General features: G+C 36.2%; 1 protein-coding gene across 1 annotated transcript in view; it reads right to left on the reverse strand.

Moving 5' to 3' along the window:
• The window catches only part of OXCT1 (3-oxoacid CoA-transferase 1), a 125,023-nt gene that overhangs the window by 25,262 nt on the left and 80,287 nt on the right, over positions 1 to 19,474 (reverse strand). The window lies entirely within an intron of this gene.

Genomic DNA, 19,474 nt, shown 5'->3' on the forward strand with positions numbered 1-19,474 from the left:
ACTCACACTTGGCTTTCAAACATAGAGGTCTCAGATCCTCTGATTTCAGAAACATTTTAGAGGTCAATGCCAACACTGGACGAACATGAATTAGATGTGCATTATATAAAGGAAAGGAACAAGTGGTCAGGATGTCTTCATGGTTTGGAGCCTGCCACTAAATGAGATGGACAGGAACTGGAAGTGGCTGCAAGTAGCGGGGGAAGGGGGTAGGGAGGAGGACAGAAATGGAAGGTACAAAGTAAGTCTGTCTTCAGACATGTACGTTTGAGTGAGAATACCTACATGGAAATGTGTAATTTTATACTTCTAGGAGCCATGCCTTCATTAGTTAGCTACAACTTTAATAAGTTAGGTATATTATATTCATAGTATTTCTGTAGAGAACACCAATACCTTTATGGGATAAAATAAAAATAATGTTTCTGTAGAGAAATATATTTTCTCTACCTTTATGGGATGAAATATGAGTAATTCAGAGATGGAACCAATGAATATTTATCATAAACTCCAATACTAAGGAAGTTTGAGATTTTAGGGCCAAGGACACTAAAGCAAGTCCATTGGAAAATGAATTAACCTGTTGTGGTAAGAACATGCAGCCAGTCTCAGCTTCCACAAGACAGTGTCCTTGGGAAGATTATAAGTGCTAGCAGAATGAAGAAGTCAAAGAAAAGCAGAAACTAAGCTAGCATTTTAAAAAATCCTTGAATTAGAATATACCAGAGGCAAATTTTTTCGCCTGTGGCACAATAATGGTGGGTAAAAGCTTATGCCAGCCTCTAACAAGAAGCATGTCCCAATTCAGGTGAATCTGATTTACATGTTTTATTTACTTTTTAAGATTTTATTTATTTATTCATGAGAGATATACAGAGAGAGAGAGAGAGAGAGAGAGAGAGGCAGAGACACAGGCAGAGGGAGAAGCAGGCTCCATGCAGGGAGCCCGATGTGGGACTTGATCCCGGGTCTCCAGGATCAGGCCCTAGGCCAAAGGCAGTGCCAAACCGCTGAGCCACTCGGGCTGCCCCATTTACATGTTTTAAATCATTGTCAATTATTTTAAAATATTTATAGAGTGCCTACTGGATACAAAACACTGTGCTGGCAGGAACGGAAAGAGCTACAGAACATGGCAGAATAACCATCTCTGTTTCTGCTAAAAGGAACATTCTTGCCCATATACCTAAGATTAGGTGCAGAACACTTGAGATCTAGTCTATGAACCCACTGTACGACACTGGCAAATTCTCTGGATTATCTCTGAATCCATTATCTATAAACCAAGAGTAAGAATGCCCTATCATAGAGCTGTTATGAGGAGTGCATGAGATAATATATGGAAAACTGAAGAGTAAATAAAATTTATAAATTCATTGACTTATATCACCATCCAGTGTTTCGGTTTACTGAGAATCTAGTACGAGCCTGTCATTGTACAGAGTGCTAGAGTTAGAGTTGATGACAACAGGCTTCTTCTCATAAACTTCATCATCGAGGGAAGGAAAAGCATCCACGAGTAATTAAGGAAATTTGGAGCAAACTTCCTCCCTCTAAAGGTTTATTTATTTATTTTAGAGAGAGAGACAGAGAGAGAAAGAGTATGAGTGACAGAAGAGGAAGGGGGAGAAGGAGAGAAGCAGACTCCCTGCTGAGCAGGGAACCTGATGCAGGGCTCAATCTCATGACCCTGAGATGATGACCTGAGCCGAAATAGAGTCCGATGCCTGACTGAGCCACACGGGTGCTCCAAACTTCCTCCATCTAAAATAAGCATTGCCACCACTCCCTCATCCCCAAGAGCCTAGTGCTAAGTGCCTTTTCCCCTCCCCGCACATCCTTGCTAATTAGGATATAATTATAACACAGCGCATTTCCACTTTTTTTCCCCATCTTGTAAGTGCTTGGATGAGTGAGGAGTGAATGGATCAAACTAATAACATAGGCCTGTTCAAGTCCTAGTAGAGCAATGAGGATGCCCATGCTGATGGTGCCTGGGGAAGCAGAGGCAGGAAGAGGTGGCTGGTGCTGGGCAGGGGATCTCTTAGAGGTGGTGTCTCACAGCAGCACCATATCACATGGCAAAGAGAACAGCAGCATTGCCTAATGGAAAGTATTTCTAGCAGGTTAACAGAAACACCTTCAAATATTTGGTTTTCCTGTTTTTAAAAGTAAATTCATTGTATTGAAAAAGAAAATAACCTATTTCCTTCCATTTCAGTTCCCAGATGATTTCTCAAACAGAATCAATTACTGAAGGAAAACAGTTCATTCTATCTATACCGGCAGAAAGAAACAGGGTTAGAGGAGGCATATACTCTCCAATGCAGGTGGGAAATTCATCACTTCCCTTCAACCCATTTTAGCAGCCACTCTTTTGGGACTCAACAACTTGCATTTTCTGATTCTGTACTACAGTCAGGGGTGACCATGTACCTGAGTTCTAGACAATGAAGGGAGGTAATATCTGTGATTTCCCGGCTCCTGCTCATAAGAACCTCTCACATGCAATTCCTCATGCTCTTTTGCCTTCTGCAATCTGGACACTGACATCCAAGGTGACCTTGGAGAATGACTGAGCTCCTTCAGAGTTCTTCAGGGTCTTTAAATGACTGGGTACAGCAGAGCCCACTTATTTAGAAACACACTGTGCTGTACAATATCAGTGAAAAGTAAACATATAAGGTGCTAAGCCACTGAAATTGGGAGTCCTATTTGCTATAGCAGCTAGTATGACTGATAAAATAATGTGGCATCTAAATGAGTTCTATGGCATAGAGTTAAAACTGTTACAGTTGCACAGGAGAGGAGGGAGCAGGTCTCTTAGGAGGATAATATACTACTGCTCTTTGAAGCAGGAGACTGTGCCAGATACCAAAATTTACCTATCCAGATGTCCAACACAATGCTTGCCATTTTACAGAGATGAGATACAGACCTCACAGCCATCTCTATCTCCCTCCTCCAAATCCAACATCCTATTTGACATACAAACAAGAAGCTGATAAAACAGAGAGGTTATGAAGCTAAAAATATACCTTTAAATAAATCACAAGAGGGAAAGTGATTCTTGGAGAAAAATAGGCCTGTGATGAAGAAGAGATTCTGGGCATGATTGAAGAACTGGGCCAGAGTGACACAAAGTGTGGCTTTCTTTAAAGTCTCATCAGCAAACATACATTTCTTGAATGGTGCAACTTCAGCTCTGAAATGTATTCTGGCTAGCATAATGGAGAGATGATTGCTGGATACTCGTTTCATGGCCAACTCATCTTTGCACAGTGAAGGACTGACTCCAGTATCAAGTATGCAAAGAACACAGCAATAAGATGAACTAGAAATGCTGCATGCTTTATTATGACACACTTATAAATTTTTCTAAAAAGATACTGACTCAAGCATTATCCTCAATTCATGAATATTTTTTATTCAAGGTCAATTATAAACCAGGCACCAAAATAGGAATTAAGAATAAAGGATGAATACAGATATCTAACTTATTTCTAGAAAGTAGATTTAAACTGAAATCAATTATTTTAAATATAATTTACTTATTACTTTGATCCTATTTCCTAACCGAGAATTTGAAAGTAAAAGAATTGTTATTAACATTAAAAAAAGGACAGCCCCGGTGGCACAGTGGTTTAGCGCCGCCTGCAGCCCAGGGCGTGATCCTGGAGACCCTGGATCGAGTCCCACGTTAGGCTCTCTGTATGATGCCTGCTTCTTCCTCTGCCTGTGTCTCTGCCTCTCTCTCTCTCTCTCTCTGTCTCTATGAATAAATAAATAAAATCTTTAAAAAAATAAAAAAAATTTAAAAAAAACCTTCAATGCATCAAAGTACAAATATTAAATTGCACTACCAAAGACAGTAATTCAAGTTCTAAACATGACCTTTGGTGATGTTTTAAGGTTTTTACAAAAAAGGTAAAATGAATACATTTGAATAGTTCTGTGAAATGCTGTTTAAAATACGTTATAAAACATACTGAAAATGAGTCTTCCATCACTTTTATCATTAGTATATAAGTAGTAATGGCTTATCTGCAGATTTGTCACCTATATTCTGGTCTTAGGTGAGAAACAACATACAATATATAGAAACAATTTTTAAAGCATTTTAAATTAATGCCATGTAACTCACTGAAAACCATTAATTGACTGGAAGGAAAAGGGAAGAGTGATTTATTAATAAAACTAGGGTTTGTGGCTCAAAATGAAACACCAGAGCATTAAGTACCCACCTCAAACCAAATGTAAGCCTCTTTATTTCTATCTCACTTCTCCACTATTAAAAAATGCTCTAAATAAGAAAGGGCCTCTAAACATGCTCCTAGCTAAAGGGCAGGAGTGAAGGAAAATAAAAAAATGTAGTATCAATATGTGTTTAAACGTAAAGGAGAGGTCAGACTTCTGTTTTAGAGAAAAGGACTTATAATTTATCTTAGTTTTGCCAAGTTATAACAAAGTTACAGCACAAATATTTCTCTTTTCCGCATTATACTTTGTATTCAAAAACAAGAAAATGTGATTTTCCTTTCAAAGATTAATTGTATTTCCCAGGATAGAGGGACTGATCATGTAAACCAGCTAGTATGGAGCTAGAAATATAATTACAGTCTCTATTGTCACGTAAGTTAACAAATTATAACAAACATCAGTCACCAATCATAATATGGGCTTAAAAAAAAAAAAAAAGAAAAGCTTCTCAAAAAGCTGCAACTGGACAAACTCAAAACTTCATTTTAGTAAACTCTCTTATTCCTGTTCTCTCAGGGACCTTGCTCCAGTTTCTCCAATTTCCCCTGTCTCTAGTCATCAGGTGGCACAATCTATAAGCTAATTCCCAAAAATGTTTCCTCTTGTTCCTGGGCACAGACATTTTCCAGCTTTCCTTGAGGTTAGGGTTGGTCACGTAAATAAGTTCTGGCCAACAGAAAGTGGGTGAAAGTGACATAATAGTTCCAGGGTTGGATCATAAAATCTTTCAAGAACTATGCTCCATGTTCTTCCCCTCTGTCAACTACATGTTGAAAATGGCGGAGCCACGGATAAATGAATCTCAGTCACCAAATTACTGCACAGAAGAGAGCTGGCTGCTAATCAGGGATCCTTCTTTCGGTTCTTTGTGAGAAACAAAAACTTCTTTACCTCAATTCATGCCTCAGCTCAGTACGGTCAAAATTAAGTATCTTTACCAAGGCAAATCTCATCTACCTACTAACTCCCAATCTCAGTAGCCAATCATTCACATCAAGGTCCACACCAGAAACTTCCTTATCTCTCGCCGTTCCTTCATTACCTATGTGCAATCAGCCATTCAATCACAAAAAAACTCCAATTTTTCCAGTATTTCTTGAACTCGAACTTTTCTCACCTAAGAGCCTTATGATTTCTCCCTACAGTGCTGTAACATACCTATTAGTCAACCTGTGTCCAGCCTTGTCTCTCCATTCCAACCCATAGCCATGACTATAATCTCTATAATCTCTCTAAAATGAGTATTTTATTGTTCTTTCTCTGCTTAAAACCTTTCAGTAGTTCCTCAATGTGCCAGGGCAGAGCCTAAGCACCTCAGTTGGGATACAAGGCCTGGAACAACCTTGCCTCAACTCTCCCCATTTCCTTACACCTCAGATCCCATTTCTGTGCCAGGAATAGTGAGTTGATTGTGGACTGCATATGGCTTCCCATTATGCCATAAGGTCCCACCCACCTCATTTCTATTAAGTGTACTCCAGCTCACTCTTTACATATCACATAACTACTTCTTCCAGAATGTATTTACATGCCTCTGTCCCACCCCATCAACAAGATTTGACTAGGGATCTCTCTTGGGTGCTCTCACAGCGTCCCTACTTATCCCTATTGTAGAATCTGCCAAATGACCCGTATTAAGATCAGGGTTGATGTTCCACTGGCAGGTAGTGGCCAGGCCATACAGGTAGTTATAATTGAAATTCTTCCTCATGAGAGGAACCCTAATCCCTGAGCAGTCTCTTCCCAATTCCACTATCATCTAGCAACGAAAATACAATGGTGGGCTCCAAAGGTATGACTACTATGTTCTGATTGACCATATTTATTTGGATTAGTCAGTGCCTGTACACTAAAGAAATCAATTAACTTCAAATAGAAAAAGTGAGTTCTGCTCCTAGCTATTAACTGCCCCAATTTTCTCATTTTGTAAAAGTATAAATACCACTCAGTAGTGTCTTCATAGTTCAATTCTGAAACCTCATCACTCCAAGTAAAGAAAAAAATCACAACACATAGAAAAATCGACTGTGAATCATTAACTCCACCTTTATACAGAAGATTAGTAAGCATTTATTAGGTGAATAGTTAGAAGTATGAAACTTTCACATTTTCTTTTCCTAAATTATAGCTAGTGTGTGACTAGGCTCTTTTGGTTATAAATGAGGCACTTTGCATAGGTTAACTTCTTTGTGTAAGATCAGACAGATTAACACTCTGTTCTATTTTACTGGGTTAATTAAACGGACAGGGGAAAAATTCTGTTTTGAAGGTATGATTTTAGTTCTCATAGAGTTAATTCATAATTCTGCAGAGACGAAAACAGACATCAAAGAACCTGGCTAAGGGAGTTCACCTGTTTTATCAGGCTTCCTAGAGAAGACATCAATGGAAAGAACTTGAGCAAGTACTCCAGGATACATATGAGGGGATTTGTTTTTATTTAAAATGATTAAGGATTATTACACATAAATAAGTAGTATTTAATTGAATTTATTAAATATAAGTACTGGAGTTTCTGGTCTTGTAAATTATCTAGAAATAGGGTAAGTATAAAATTTAAAATCTAAGGATAAGTCTTCTTCTCCATTAACAACCTCTTCCTTCTCTTGGGTCACTGAGAGAAATATATTAGAATTACAGGAAATTGCCACATGTGACCAAACACAGGAATTTCATATGGTTGGATCAAACTAATGTTCTAATGACAGGAAAACAGATTCCATTTATTATCACATGGAGTTTATTTTAAAGGCTTATATTAGGAGATCCCCAGATAATCACAACAAATATGCCAGCTAAAAATATAAAAGCTGTAACAATCATTTTTATTTGTCAGTATGTGTAAATGATAAAATATATCAATTCCTTCAACAGCTCATTGATGTAGAATACAAAATTATCAATACTTCTTTTGGAACTAGAAAATAGTTTTCAGAAATCTTATTTTCAGATTTCTAAAACAGGATATGGGTTGGTTGGGATGAAGGGGGAAGTGTGAGAACAAAAACCACGGGCTGAGCACACTTGCTCTATCACCTCCTCCCTTGTCTGCAAGCTATTAGGCACACAGTTACTGAGCTGTTATAATTACGCTGCCATTTCTGACAGCTGGATGGAATTCTCAGAGCAAGACACAGTGACTGAAGGAACATTAAGGAATATATGGAAATCATTACCAGTGTTTTTAATCTACAGTAGAAAAGATTTTAAAAATAATGTAAAAGATCATTTAAAAGTAAAAAACAAAACAAACTGCTTACAAGCAATTGTGATAGTATGCTATGTATATTAAGTGTGGCTGCCCTATTAAGCAAGTGTTTAGAGGGTTAGGTAGAAGGATGTTAAGACCATTTGCCTCTAACTTAATAAGTACTCTGTTTATTTCCAAGATGTCCTCCAGAATCAGCTGCTGACCTGGTTTAATGACTGTCACATACCTACTGGGAGTTAACAGCTATGAACATTCATGTCAAACTGATAACCCTTTGGTCATTACTGAAGAGTCTTTTAAGTTTTTTCTCCCTGTGCAAGTCCTGATCTGTAACGTGGGGACCTGATGGCTCTGACCTATGAAGGGAAGTCTCACTTCTGCTTTTCTCAGAAAGCATACCTTATCTTCAGGACTAGGAGAACCATGGGCAACATCATTTCACGTAGAGTCAGATCCTGGGACCAGCGTGTGGTCTAACCCCAAGAAGGAGAAGCACACCGTCTTTTTGAGAATAACCCACCTCTGAGAACAATAGAGAAAGCTAGGGAGCAATGTCACTGTGTGTGTGTTGAGGTGGGGGGTGGGGTGGGGAGCCGGGAGGAAGCCGCTAACATCACTGGCATCAGAAATCAAAAAGCATACATTTTCCTTTGAGGACCTAGGAACTGAAAGTGCATAAAAGGCAAAATGGCTCCTTCTCAAACTGGGGAGAATAAGGTAAAACAAAGAACTTTTTCAGACACTATAATAGGTTGAGAGAATTACTTCCGGGAATTTGCCATGAAGTTAATATTTTGGAAAGATACATAACAAGGGACATTGAGGGAACATTAATTTCTACTTTATCTTTTCAAGAGCCAGCTCATAGATGGCCAGAGAGAGAGAGAGAGAGAGAGACAAGAGAGCTGATGCTGGAGAACAAAAGGAAAAGTGAGGTGTTTTTAAAATATTTATTTTTAGAGAGAGACACTGAGGGAGAGAGAGAGAGCTCAGAGGGGAGGGGCAGAGGGCAGGGGAAAGAGAGAATCTCAAGCATGCTCCAACCCAGCGTAGAGCCCAACACAGGTCTCGATTTCACAACCTTGAGATCATGACCTAAGCTGAAATGAAGAATTGGATGATTAACCAACTGAGCCACCCAGGCATCCCACATGAAGTGTCATTAAAGACAAATCAACGAATTAAAAAAAAAAAAAAAAAAACCTTTTGGAGAAGATCTTGAGAATGGAGAAATCAAAATACTGAGAATAGAATAAATAATTTAAAATATTTTTTGAAGTAAAATACAAAGATCAAGAGTAGAAATATAGAGAAACTTTAACTCATTTCTTCATACACCAGTGTTTTAAATCTCTAAACTTCATAAGTTTCTGATCTTGATGTTGTGATAATTTAACTTCCACAATACTAGAGATGGATCTCACATACATTAGAAAATAGTATTAAATACCAGTGTGTAGGGAAACTGGGTGGCTCAGTCAGCTAAGCATCTGCCTTAGGCTCAGGTCATGATCCCAGGGCCCTGGGACTGAGCCCCACATCGAGCCCCTGCTCTGCAGGGAGACTGCTTCTCCCTCTCCTGCTCCCCCTTACTTGTGCTGTCAAATAAAATCTAAATAAAATCTCTAAAAAAATAAAAACTGATGTGTGAGTAAAAAACTTGATTATTTCAGATACATTTTATTTGGAACCTAAGTTGAGTATTTTAAATTTAGTATATCCTCAGGTGAGTAGCAAGAGCTGCAGTAAGAACTTTATTGGGGCACCTGGGTAGCTCAGTGATTGAGTGTCTGCCTTTGTCTCAGGTCCTCAGGTGCTCATCTCAGCGTCCCAGGATCGGGTCTTACATCAGGCTCCTGATGCAGGGAGCCTGCTTCTCCCTCTACCTATGTATCTGCCTTTCTCTGTGTGTCTCTCATAAAAAATAAAAAATAAAAATCAATTGTATTGATTTTGTTACAACAACTGGTGGGCAGACATGACATCATTCACATTCATCTGGAACTCATGCATGGCAAATACTTGGAGTTGGGATGTACTTGCTAGAAATTATTTTTATTCCCAAGAATGCTGTGTTTAGGTCTGGAATTTAGAAGGAAACAGTTTCTTGGTAATCACTGACACATAGCTGTTCAGGAAGGAGTTACTTTTTCCTCTAAAAAAAGTTGTTTACCTTTATTATTAAAACTGTATGACTGTGGATTAGTATGAGCATACTTTATTTTATTGTACTTACACATACTGTATGTTTTTACATATTGAAGGTACATGTCAACCCTGCACTGAACAAGTCTACTGGAGCCATTTTTCCAACAGCATTTGCTCAACTCATGTGTATGTTATATTTTGGTAATTCTCACAATACTTCAAACTTTTTCATTATCATTATTATGGTGATCTGTAATCTTTGATTTTACTGTTGTTAATTGTTTTGGGGTGTCATCAGTCATACCCACATAAGATAATGACCTTAATTAAGTTGTGCATATTTTGACTTGACTGTTCCCCCCCACTAGCCATTCCCTCATCTCTGTCCCTCTCCCTAGGTCTCCCTATTCCCTGAGACATAACCATACTGAAATTAAGACAACTGATAACCCCACAATAGCCTCTAAATGATCAAGTGAAAAGAAGAGTTCCACGTGTCTCACTCTAAATCAAAAGCTGGAAATGGTTAAACTTAGTGAGCAAAGTATGTTGAAAGCTGGGCCATAAGTTAGGCCTCCTGTGCCAGTTGGTGAAGCTGTGAATTCAAAGGAAAGGTTCTTGAATGAAATTAAAAGTGCTAGTCCAGTGAACACACAAATAATATGAAAGTAAAAGAGCCTTACTGCTGATATGGAGGAAGCCTGAGTGGTCTAGATAAAAGATCAAACCAGCCATAACATTCCCCTTAAGCTAAAGTCTAATCCAGAACAAGGCCCTATCTCTATTCAATTCTGTGAAGGCTGGGAAAGGTGATGAACTTGAAGGAGAAAAGTTTGAAGCTAACAGAGGTTGGTTCATGAGGTTTAAGGAAAGAAGCCATCTTCATAACACATAGGTGCAAGGTGAAGCAGCAAGTGCTAATGCAGAAGCTGCATCAATCCAGATCTGGCTGAAGATAAATAACGGAGATGGCTACACTAAAGAGATTTTCAATGTACATTAAACAGCCTTCTCTTGAAAAAAGACGCCATCTAGAGAAGAGAAGTCAATGCCTAGTTTCACAGCTCACAGGATAAGCTGACTCTCTGTTAGGGGCTAATACAGCTGGTGAATTGAAGTTGTAAAAAAGCCAATGCTTATTTACCACTCCAAAACTCCTAGGGCCTTAAGAATTATGGTAAATCTACTCTGCCTGTGCTCTATAAATGGAGCAACAAAGCCTGTATGACAGCCCATCTGTTTACAACATGGTTTACTAAATATTTTAAGCCTACTGTTGAGACTTACTACACACACAAAAAGATTTCTCTCAAAATATTACTGCTCATTGACAATGCACCTCATCACCCAGGAATTCTGACGGAGATGTATAATACAAGAGTGGGGGACGTTCCACAGGACATCTGGCCAGTACTTCTCAAGACTATCAAAGTCATGAAAAACAAGGCAAAAACAGAAACTATCACACAGAAGTCTTTTTCTCAGAAAAACAGTCTTCTCCCAGAGAAGATGAGGGAGATGCAACAATTAAATGTAATATGGTATTCTTTTTTATGGATCCTAAAAAAGAGAATAATGGAAAAAATTGATAATAATAGTAACGTACCTGAAAAACTTTTACACTGAAAACTATAAAACACTGATGAAATAAATTAAAGAAGACACAAATAAATGGAAAGACATCCCATATTCACAAACTCAAAGGCCTAATATTGGTAAAATGTCCATACGATCTGAAGTGATCTCCAGAGTCAAAGCAATGCTTATCAAAATACCAATGGAATTTTTTTATAAAAAAGAAGAAAACAATCCTGAAATTTATATGGAAGCACAAAGACCCTAAATAGAGCAATCTTGAGAAAGAAGAACAAAGCTGAATTTGTTTTCCTGAAATCACTCCCTCATTTCAAAATGTTACAAAGCTACAGTAATTAAAATGATATTGGCATAAAAACAGACTAAGAGTAATGCAGCAGTGAAAAGAGCCCCAAGTAAATCCAACCATATACATCCAACTGATCTTCAGGATGGGTACCAAGAATACACAACAGAGAAAAGGTAGACTCTTCAACAAATGGTGTTGGAAAAACTGGATTATTAACACGGAAAAGAATAAAATTGGAATCCTATGGAGTAACAAAAGGGAACAAAAGCAAAAGTAGACAAGTGGGACTACATAAAACTAGAAAGCTTCTGCATAGCAAAGGAAACAACAAAATAAAAAAGCATCCTAAGGAATGGGAGGAAATATCTGCAAACCATACAACTGATAAAGGGTTAATGCTCAAAATATATAAGGAACTCTTACAACAGCAAAAAACTGAACTCAACTAAAACATGGACAAAGGACTTGAATAGACATTTCTCCAAAGAAGACATACAAATGGCCTACATACAGTTGAATGAAAAGATGTTCCATATCACTAATCACCAAAAAAATGCAAATCAAAACCACAATGAAGTATCACCTCATATGTACTATCAAAAAACCCCCCGAAACAAAAACAAACCCAAAACATAAGTATTGACAAGAATGTGAAGAAACTGGAACCCTTGTACACTATTGGTGGGAATGTAAAATGGTACAGCTACTCATAAAGAATAATTTGAGTAGTTTGGTAGTTTCCCCCCAAATTAAAAACAGAATAACCACATGATTTCACAATTCTACTCTTGGACATATATCTAGAAAAACTGAAATCAGGAATATCAAAGGGATTACCTGCACTCCCATGTTCACTGAAGCGTTATTCACAAAAGTCAAGATATAAAACAGCCTAAATGTCCATTGACAAATGAATAAAAACTATGCAGTGTATACATACAATAGAATATTATTCAGCCTTTAAAAAGAAGGAAATCCTGCCATATGCTACAACATGGATAAACCTAGAAGACAATATACTAAGTAAAATTAGCCAGTCACAGAAGAACAAATACCTCACGATTCCATTTACACAAAGTATCTAAGTAATCAAACCCATAGTAGCAGAGAGTAAACCATGGTAGTCAGGGGCTAGCGGGAGAGTGGGAAATGCAGAGCTGTTCAATGAGTATAAAGTTTCAGTTATACAAGATAAACTCCAGAGATCTGTTGTACAACACTGTGCCTACAGCTCTAATACCATATTGTGCACCTGAAAAGTGAAGAGGGTAGATCTCATGTTAAGTGTTTTTACTACAATTAAAAAAAAAAAAAAAAAAAAAGACGGATACCCTATCCTGACTCCACTGTAATTGTGTATTTCTTAGTTTTGACAAATGTACTATGTTAATAGAATACTGTAATAATGAGAGAAATTGGGGGAGGGAATATGAAAACTCTTTGTTCTAGCTCAGAAACTTTTCTAAAAATCTAGTTATTCCAAAATACAGTTTATTTTTTTTTTTTAAATCTCAGTATGTGGCTTGTTCCTGTGGTTTTTGTTTTTTCATCAAAGTAAGAACAACACGGAGATTAGTTCTCAGATTTCCCTCTGTGAGGGCCTCTTCTAATAACTCTTCCAGTTTATTGCTAAAAAAACTCTGCAAACTCCCTAAAAACAAGTACATTTATGATGGTAAAATGAATCTGTGCTTTGTTTTTGGCTACAATATTTTTTTTTCTTGTCATAAGTGAACTTTATTTCTTTGCAGGACCCAACATTTACCAATGCAGAGTACTCTAACATAAAGTCACAAGTTAGTAGCTGGATAAAAAATAAGATAGTCCTGAAAACTGCATATGTGGGTTTCTGTTGTTGTTAATGTTTTTTAAATGTTTTTCTTTTCACCTTTCGACCCTCCTTACCCATTTCTCATAGCTCCATCACCCGCTTCTGGCAACCACCAAACTGTTCTCTGTATTTATGAACTTGCTTTTTGTTTTTTAGATTCCACATATAAGAAAGATCATATAGTATCTGTCTTCATTTATTTCACTTAGCATAACGCCCTCAAGGTCCACTCATGTTATCACAAACAGCAAGATTTCATATCTTATGGCTGAATAATATTCCATTGTAGATTTAGCACAATTTCTTTATCCATTCATCCATCAATGGACACTTAAGCTGTTTCTATATCTTGGCCGCTGTAAACAAAGCTGCAAAGATCATGGAGGTGCATATATCTTTTTGAGTTAATGTTTTTATTTTCTTCAGATAAATACCCAGAAAGAGATTTGCTCATTTATGTGGTAGTTTCATTTTTAATTATTTTAGGAACCTCCATACTGTCTTTTACAGTGGGTGTACCAGTTTGCATTCCCACCGACAGTGTACAAAGACCCCTTTTCCTCCACGATCTTGCCAACACTTGTTATTTCTTGTCCTCTTGATAAAAGCCATACTAACAAGTATGAGGCAGTATCTCACTATGGTTTTGATTTGCATTTCCCTGATAACTACAGATGTTGAGTATCTTTTTCATGTGTGTGTTGGCCATCTGGATGTCTTCTTCGGAAAAGTAGTCAAAACATCTGCCCATTTGTAGTCTTTTTTTTTTTTTGCAATTGAGTTGTAGAGGTCCTTTATATATTTTGGATATTAGCCTCTTATAAGATACACAATTTAGAAACATTTTCTCCTATTTGGTACACAGCCTTTTCATTTTGATAGTTTCCCTTGCTGTGTTTTATTTCTTCCCCAAATATATACACTTTACTATCCAAGTTACTATTATTTTGATTAGCTTGTCCTAATGACAGCTTAGACTTCTGAGAAAGTCTGAAAAAAATCAAACATGGTAATGAGAACCTTTATAAAAGTGTTCTGCAGCCATATTATCACAAGTTTGCAAAAACTGAGAATATAGACTGGACCTTTGTTCTATGACATATAAATACCATTTTTATTTTTTGCTATTGTTATTTATTTTTTCTTGTTATGGTTTACTTTTTCCATACTGAGCATCTTTTAATAAACACAATTTTATGAAGATAATTCCTCACCTAAATAGTACTTGCAGAAAATAGATATAATTCAAGCTTTCCTTTACAAAAAGAAAAATCAACAAGAAAAAGTTAAATATATTACTTAAAGTTATAGAGCAAGTCAGAAAAAAAATTGGATAAAGTCTCTAGCTTCCAGAAAGAGGTAACTGAATCCCCATAGAAGATTCTTATTTTAAAATATTCATTATGTTGAATTTATTGCACTATTTTTCTTTCTTACTGTTCCTAATCTGTTAGATGGTATTAATAGAGTTAGTCAAGAAGCAGACAGCAATCCTGGAGAATGCCCTACGTAGTTTCAGTTTAAACAAAAATAGTCAGATCTACTAGTACCTAAATCATACTGAAAACTCACCAATCAGAAATTCGTTATCCAATACTGTTAATTTTAAGGGCTGTAACTATGATCCAGAAATATGCAAAACAGATAATGAATGGGTAAAATATGTCAAATCTCCATGTTCCTGAATTAAAGTGTGTGGGTCTCCCTCAAAGGACTCTGTGCCAGGACTTCATGCAAAAACATATTTACTTACTTTTTATGCATAACTGTAACAAAATTAGTAATCTGTTTTCCATACATTTTTTAAAGAAATTGGTACTTACACAGATATAGATAATTTGAAAAAATCATGTATGTGGAATATTGTTTAAAGTATTATTACAAATACTCTAATAATCTATTTGAGTTATTACGAAGTGATAAGATAAGCAATGTTGAATATACTGGATATAATAAAGTTCAAAAATGCTATTTGTCTTTTACTTAGGAAAATTCAACTATATTGCCTGACGAGGGAAAAAGAAAGGAGGAAGAAAGCTAAATGTAAAATGCTGATGATTTTTCCTGGCATTCAATTTTAATAATGAAGGTCTAGAAAGAGGATAAGATGTGATATGTCAAACTGATATTCACTCAGTCGCAAAGTCATATGCCTCTCACAATGTGAATTTACGGAGCTATCTCTAGGGTTGCAAGATATGTTGCTATATCTTATGACCCCCAAATAGGAGCCAGCTGCTCTATGTGGTTCTTAACAATATAGCCATGATCTGATCTAGCACTGTTTCTGTGGGTCTACCAATACACATCCCAGGGCTAATATGATCAAATGCTGGAACACTTTCTAAAAATAATGGAATCAAAAACTAAAATTAAAAACTACATAGAAATGAATAAATATAAGAGTTTTATATCTAAGTTTATAGAAGGCAATATAAAATTATGCAGAACTCTAAATGTTTTTAAAATTAGAAAGCCTGAAGGAATGCCTGGGTGGCTCAGTGGTTGAGCATCTGCCTTCAGCTCAGGGTGTGATCCCAGCTCCAGAGATCAAGTCCCCCACTGGGCTCCCTGGGAGGAGCCTGCTTCCCCGTCTGCCTATGTCTCTGCTTCTCTCTCTCTGTGTCTCTCATGAATTAAAAAAAAAAAAAAAAAAAACCTTAAAAAATTAGAAAGCCTGAAAATAAGGCACTCGATTTATAAATCTAGAACTAGTATGACATTAAATGGAAGCTAGATAAGAAAAAGGACATTAATAAATTACAGATTTCCCTTTTTAAGGAATTTTTTTATATATTTATTTGAAAGGGGGGGGGAATGAGAGGAGAGAGGGGGAGAAGCAGACTCCCCTCCGAGCAGTGAGCCTGATGACATGGAGCTCAGAGGGCTTGATCCCAGGACCCTGAGATCATGACCCGAACTAAAGGTCGCTGTTTCACAGACTGAGCCACTCAGACACCAGACGTACAGATTTCTTAAAGTACACTTGACTAACTTTAAAGTAGGCAAATTTCTTATAAGTCTAATTAAAAGAGAAGACCGAATATGCACACTTACAGAATTAGCAATAAAAAGAAGTTACAGTAATAGTTTTTAAGGATACTAAAGAAGTTAAAACAAGAATATTACACAGTACTCTGAACAAATAAATGTGACAATCCAAAAGATATGCTTGCTAGCAAAATAAAAATGAACTGCCACAAGAAAGGTCACAAAATCTGAGGTGACCAATAAGCATAAAAATATCTTACAGATTGTTAAAAATTGATCATTTGTATTACAAAATAACATATATCAATATCTAATTTAAATGACATTAACAAGTTAAAGATGAACTGTGTGATTAAATCAGTAAACACACTGAATAAAATTCAACAGCCATTCACTTTTAAAACTATAAATAAAAGGAAACTTCTAAAACAGTATAAAGGGCATTCAGTATAAACAGTATAAAAATAGAAAGAGCAAGCATAATATTAAAAGTGAAAATTCTAAATGAATTCTTATCGAAATCAAGAAAATCCTCAATCATTACTACTTACTTATATTGTTTTGGATATTATGTTAAAGAAAATAAAGTAAGTGATATGCACTTTAGAAAAGAAAAAAATTTTATAGATAAGAACACTGCATAGAATATCTAAGAAAATACTAAAATAATTATACTAGCTAATAAGAGAATTTTAAAAGTTAATAAATACAAGATAAATATAGAAAACCAATAGTTTTCGTTTATATTAGCAAGACCACTTAGAAACTGAAATGAAATATCCAGCTGGACACACTGGCAAAAGCTGAAAAATAATTAGGAATAAAGGTAATGAATGAGGTAAAATGAAACCCGAATAAATGACAAAATACACCATATTCCTGGACCAGAAGACTTAACTATTATACATCTGTCAGTTATTTCTGAATCAACATATTTAATATTTAGTGCACAAAAAGTTTTACACAGTACCATCACTCACCCTGTTTTTACCATATTCACCACAGAAATAAGATTCTTCTTAAGGAGAAAGGTTGTACTAAGCTTGGTACTCTACCCAAAGTGGTTAATATACCTAATACAATAAACAAACAACTCCTAATAAATTTGTTGAATAAAACCCATCTCATTTACCACATTTTAAAAATAAAGAGCTGAGGTCTAGGGATGTCTGGGTGGCTCAGTGGTTTAGTGTCTGCCTTAGGCTCAGGGTGTGATCCTGGAGTCCCAGGATGGAGTCCCACATCAGGCTCCCTGCATGGAGCCTGCTTCTCCCTCTGCCTATGTCTCTGCCTCTCTCTCTCTGTCCTTCATGAATGAATAAATAAAGTTAAATAAAATAAAAAATTTTTAAAAAAAAGAGCTGAGGTCTACAAAGGTTAAATAACTCCACAGAGAAATACTTCAAAGTGTACTTGAAAGGAAAATGGGAGGCTCTTTGTATTGACATGTTATTTTTCAAAAGTAAACTTTTCCTCATAATGGAAACAATATTCCTATTGTATTACAAAACAGGAGAGATGAGTTCCAGGATTTCCTGAGTTACTAACTAGTTTTGTGACCTCAGTCGGGTCACCATTTTTCTGGATTCAAGTTTTCCATCAATAAAATTAGGGTGCTGTATAGCTGGATAATATTAAAATTATATCCTTAACTCCTTCCTGTTAATGGGATAACAGATTTGTGGCTTATAAAAGGAACTCTTCAGAGGTAATACTAAAACATTAAGGTGTAGGATCATATATGTGGTATTTACCTCAATATAATCTGGAGAGAAGGGGCAAGTGAATAGGAATATAGATGAAACAAAATTGGCCATGAATGGATAATTGTGTAAACTGGATGCATACATTTTATTATTCTATATTTGTATATATTTGAAATTTTCTCTAATAAAACTTTTTATTGTTAATAAAAGTGCTGATCAAAAACGATCTCTAAACCAAAAGAGTAAAGCAAGAAGTAAAGATTTCATCAACTAAAAATGCCAAATCCAGTTATTCCATAAAACTTAGTCTTCAAGATTCATTAGCCTTTAGTGACAGGGTCATGTCTTCAGCCCTTTAGTTTTATTTCCTGCTAAGTTATATCGGCAGCACCATTATTTATGAAATTATTAATAAATGGTTTTCTGAGAGATTTCATCTAGCATTTGTAATGTTTCCTCCCTTTCTTTTAAGTGGGTTGTTTAATGAAACAGGCTGTTGCAGTCATACAAATACATCACTGTTGAAAGGGATAATAATTGCATATATCAAACTCACTCACTGCTCATTCTTTCTGTAAAGAGAAGGAGAAAGGACGGAGGAGGAGGGGAGGGAGGAGGAGGACTACGAAGGAGAAGATGAAGAAGACAGTGACCAAACTCCCATTCTTTGCACAGCAGACTGTCTTCTAACTCCAGAGAAAATGGAAGGTATATGATCAAAGAAATTCTTACAATAGCTGCTGAGAGGCCAGGTAGCACCATGGCTTGGAATCAATCAGATTTCTAGCTCACCTTTTTTTCAGCTTCTGGTTCGAATACATGAGTTCCAATACACAGCTGAAGTTCATAGAACTAAGCAGTTGTTCACAAACACATCATACACAACATAGCAAGGAGGGAAAGAATTCCTTTCTTCCAGAGCCCAAAAAGACTCAGATAGCAAATAAAAGACAACATTTCTTTAAGATCACTGAAAATTGAGATTTCCAAAATGAAAAAGTTTACACATTCTCATGTCCCTTTACCTACTTAGAAGATTAACACTGGTGGGGACCTAGGCTGAGTGAGCCTGACTTGCCAATGAATTTGCTATTGTTCCTTCCTGATCTTAATTTTTTTAAACTTCCATTTAGGATTCCCCTTTGCAATAATTCCCATATTTTTAGTTATGTTTCAATGTTTCCCATTTAACAAATATTAAAAGCTAACATTATTTTTGAAAATCCTGGTAGAAGACTTGAACTCTTCCAAAGAACTCTTCAATTGGTAAATTAAAACAAAATGGTAAATAAAATGGATAGAATACTTCATACATGAGGTTTATGCTACTTTTATATGATTAGGCAGTGAAGACTTTAGAATTTGAGAGTGCGAACTTTAAAAAATGATTAAGACGCAGAAAAAAGAACATGCAAATGGTCAATGAGCACCTTTCAAAACTC

This window comes from Vulpes lagopus, chromosome 3 (genome assembly GCF_018345385.1).
Source record: "Vulpes lagopus strain Blue_001 chromosome 3, ASM1834538v1, whole genome shotgun sequence".
In the NCBI taxonomy this organism is placed as follows: Eukaryota; Metazoa; Chordata; class Mammalia; order Carnivora; family Canidae; genus Vulpes; species Vulpes lagopus.